Here is a 5378-nt window from a genome sequence, read left to right as displayed (position 1 = left end):
TCCTCTGTGTGTCAATCACTAGTTAATCTTATTTATTACAGATCGCTACTGTTAAGAGAAATCTCTAAAGTGATAACTAAAACTATTTGCTTTCAAGATCATTTGTCCGTCAGAATAAAAAAGACATTACTTACACATAGAAGTCGGTTCGATGATAATGATAGTAGATATATGCAAAACCACAAATAATAGTAAAAACTAAACCTAAACATATTCTTAAGAGAGAGAGAAATGTTTTGCAGATTATGTTATACATGAGAAATAAAATTATAATTTAAATTGAATTATAATCATTTTAATTATTATGGGTGCTTTTTAATTTACTTTTATTTATATGTTAGTAATATATATTATTGAAATTATTGCAATTGTTTTAATTATTACACATACTACCGCAGCTGCTACTGATATTAATAATATTCCTACTACTATTACTACTACTACAACTACTACACTACTACTACTACTATTACTACTACTACTACTACTACTACTACTACTACTACTACTACTACTACTACTACTACTACTACTACTACTANTACTACTACTACTATTACTACTACTACTACTACTACTACTACTACTACTACTACTACTACTACTACTACTACTACTACTACTACTATTACTACTACTACTATTATTATTATTACTACTATTATTACATTTCCTATTTCTACACAACTACTAATATTAATACTACACTACTACTATCGCTCCGCTACGATTTATATTAACATCACTATCACTACTACTATTAAGATTATGGCTACTTCTACTATATTGCTACCACTACCACTACTACAACTACTACTATTTTTACCGCTATTGCTACTACAACTATTACTACGGCGACTATTATTAATACTATTATACCACTATCACAAATACCGCTACACTAATATTACTATATTATTATTATTACTACTACTATTATTAATACTACTCTTATTACTGCTACGTTGCTATAATTAAACATTGATTATTAGTTAATATTTATTTAAATATTATCACTATAAGTAGTACTGTGCTATATATCTTTGCGCTATTATCGGAATCTACCACTGTTATTAACACTATTGCCACTATTATTACTAGTATTATTACCGTTTACAGTTACTATTATAATACTATACTATTATTACTACTGCTACTACAATTACTACTACAACTACTACTATTGTTATTATTATCGCACATCGTCATCGCCAACTATAGCAATTGCATTAATGCATCTATCACATATTATTATTATTAATATTACTACTGTTATTCTGTTACAACTATTACAATTGCTAATATTATTGCAATTAGTGGTGTTATTTCTATTGCAGCTATATTGTTAATAATGTAAGTATTATTTCTGTTATCGTATGTATCATCACTATTACCACCGCCTTTAATGTATTGTCGTAACTATTAATGTCATAATTTCCTTATCTTATGCTACTATTTTTTGTTATCCAATTCTTTCCAACGTCACACATTTTTTCATAAGCATAGAATATTGTTATTTATGTTAAGATATTTTTTGAGGCACATTAATTAGCAAATTAGAAATAATAGATATATTAAAAGCAAATTCAACTTACTTGAAATCAAAACAAATGTGGATGTGACGTTTCGACATTTATAGCACGTTATGTGCGATTATATACAAAGATAGTAGCATTGATAATCTCTCTTATATAACATCTACTGCACATTGGTTTGAAAACTACAATGAAATTTTTCTGTTTTAAAATTACTCTGTACATAACATAATGAGAAAATTTCTAAGTGAATACGTGACATATATTTCTGGACATTGCGCACAATTATATATATACGTATAATAGGGTGGTTCGGGATATATGTACATTGCGACAGCTTCCAAAATACGAGAAAAGATATGTCTGTGTAATGTTTCTTACATTGAACAGAAGGTAATTTTAAATTCAATTAATTATAAAACATACTGTTAATTTTATAAAAGAAGTTCGTAATTTTCTATAGACAAATATAAAATAATCTTCTTTTTACAGTCATTTTACACACTTTGTGCATACATTTTAATAACAAAATCACAATTTATAACTTGATATAAATTTATACATATATAAATAAATATATATATATATATCGGGATTGAAAAGTAAATCAAATATTGTACATTGCTAGTTTCACTCTTGTGTTTTTGCAACAATAATTCATCGTATTGTTATATTGTACAAATAATTGCAATTATAAGATTATTACTTTTTATATTATGTGAGAGATTTATCTATATTTTAATCCTAGTAATTTAATTTTAAGCAGATCTTTTTTTTAAAAAAAAAAGCATTGTGATACGCGACGTGATACCAATGCCACAATGTAGTGGTATACCGTTTCCAAAGCACGAAAAAAGAATAGGATAGTGTGCCAACTGTTACAAGTACTCTAAGCTTAGATGTTAGACACGCGCCAGATACGGTCGTGTGAAAGAGAGTACACGAGAGAGATGCATGCATAAAAAAAATCCGTTGATGATAAAAACTGGATCTATAATGTGATATATACAACAATTGTACGAGTAGTTAAATATATAAGTTAATTAATGACGCAACAAATACACAAAATGTAACTAATGTGCTTGGAAGAAAGCAATGTCTTTTGAGAAAGAATACATAAAAATAGATATTACAATGTACTTAAACAACACACACGCACACACACATAAGGAGATGTAACTTAAATTTTCCATAATTTTTGTCAGGCCTTTTTATTGGCGTTGTTTTAAAAGGAGAGATCAGTTATTTACTTTTTTATATTCATTGTTTGTGCGTAAAAAATATTATTTACGGCTTACAACAGATTTAGGAACGATTAAAGTATTTTGTAAAGCATATACAAAAATGCCTTAAATAACCGAACGTGCATTAAAAATTGTTTATACTTCGGACGCATTCTAGTGGATAATTCCGGATCTAAAACGTGATAAATGACGAACGATTTTATTCGATCATCAGCAGATCATCTATTCGCACAAAACGTTTGCTTTTTTAATGAAAAAGAATAAAAAAGAAAAAAAAATACGCGAATTTCTGTACTGTTTTATATTATTTATATACATACTTGTATTTTTTTGTAAAGAAAAAGAAACGCAGTCTCCTCCTCCAACGTGCCTGTGTATACAACACGTTTATCTCGTGTACGATAAATTTATACTCTATAAAATACGACGCAAATTTTTTGATTTTGTCAAATTAAGATGTAAACGCTAGAGATTTTGTGGAAATGATAATATCGATATAGATAACAAGGATAAATGCATAGAAAAATAGCTGGTGTCTCAGTAAACCCGAACAACTGTACTAAAATTTAAGTCAGGTGCGAATGTGTGTGCGTTATCCCGAGCCACTCGTTCATTGCAAGAAAGAATGCAAATTACCTTGAGATTTAGAACGAACCGTTTTCTGCATAAAACGTGAATCGTGAAACATACTTGGAAAAAATGTAAACTAAAGAACAGAGAAGCGACAATAGAAATACAGAGATTTAAAGATTTGAATATTTTCAATAAAAAAAAAAAAAAAAAACGACTGCTGCTTTAAAAAATTATAAATACTGAAACAAGTTCCAAAAAGAAAAACAGAATAAATTCTTTGTTCGTTATCATACTCGAGAGAATAAAATACTTGATAAATAGTCATTATAATTAATTAAGTAGTTTAATTATCTACTTATTGATCACATGCATACATCGAAAACAAAAAATATAATAATATAATTAAACATTTAAGAGATGCATATTTGTAGGAGATTAAAGAAATACAAAGCTAATACGAGACGAGAAAAGAAAAGATACGCTTTGTGTATCGAAGTCGAATAATAACAAAATAAAATTTAAAATTGTTTCCAAAGAGCTATTGGCATTTTCTCTAACATAAGCTCTGTTCAACACTGACTTATTTACTAATAATTAGGATAATGGAACAAACAAAAATATAAAGGTGGTTATTCTAAGACGCGTTTGCTTAGACCACACGAGACTACATGGCCATTGCAGGGTAAATAACCCTGTAAAAGTATGAAATTTATAAATTATTCAAGTTGATTTAAAAAAGACAAATTCAAAACTATATAAAAGAAGTAAAAACAATAAGAATATAAGAGACTATAATGATAAGGGCTGTATGTTTACTTATCATTATTAAATAGCATCGTCGAAACAATGTATTTATGGAACTGCAAGGTAGAGAGGAATATATGTAGAACAATTTGAAAAAAGCATAGGTACATCGAGAGAAATAAAAAACGTAGGATAAAACAAAATCTCAACACCAAGCGTCTCGATAACGTGCTTGTTTCATTTTGTTGAGTTTGCTGATAATAGAGAATTTTCTATGCAAAATATAATGTGTATTGTTAAGACAAGGTGCGAAGTTAAAAGTAAAAATACATATATATATATATATATAAGAACATAAATTATAAGATTTATAATTTAGATATTTACAATACAAAATATCTGTACAAATGTCGGAAGGAGTGAATACCAAAATGTTCTTGTGTGAAGTTTACAAATAACCGAAAGCCCAAGAGAAAGAACGAAGAAGCAATGAAATCATAAACTTCACGCACTTAATGTATATGTGTGTGTTCACTCGTACTTTGCTCGTTAACCACGCGCGACATGGCGTATAACCGAGAAAAAGTAGTATTTTTAATTTTATTTATTTCTAGAAAAAGACACAAAGTGCTTCGTGTAATCTCGAATACACACACACACACACGTATATATTTACACACGTGTTAGTTGAAAGAGAGATTATAGAGAAAAATAGTTTACAAAATTCATCGAAGTTCATTTAGCACTTTTATCTTTCATTTAAATCGTACGGAGAAAACTGTGTAACATAAAAGTCGCTCTTGCACAGAAAATATTTTTATTTTTAAAAACTATGACATATATAAGACGGCAATAAAACCATTATGTGATTATTAATATCGCGTTTATTGATTCAAATATTGTTATCTCTTCACGTGTTTGTTTTTCCATTACACGTTAAATTTTTATTGACTGCTGTTGAACTTTTCTATCTTTATTTGATATTTCCATATTCGTATAATAGCTACAACCGTAACGTGATCATTACATGTGTAAAGACGTTCACTATATCTTAATTTTTTTTTTTTTTGGAGCAATCGTTTCTTCACTAAAGATATATTTACGAAAAGAATTGTTGTTCTTTTTTTACGAACGATGTTCACGTTATATATCAGGGATTAGAATAATACGCGTATAATTAGCATAATACGCTTTTTTACATAGGAGAAAAAGAGCGATAAAAAAAAAAAAAAAAAAAAAAAAAAAAAAAAAAATACATATTGCGTGCGTTGAAGAAATTGCG

This window comes from Pseudomyrmex gracilis, unplaced genomic scaffold, assembly GCF_002006095.1.
Source record: "Pseudomyrmex gracilis isolate BER0280 unplaced genomic scaffold, ASM200609v1 scaffold_18, whole genome shotgun sequence".
Taxonomy (NCBI): Eukaryota; Metazoa; Arthropoda; class Insecta; order Hymenoptera; family Formicidae; genus Pseudomyrmex; species Pseudomyrmex gracilis.
Note: the sequence above shows the minus strand (reverse complement) of the source record.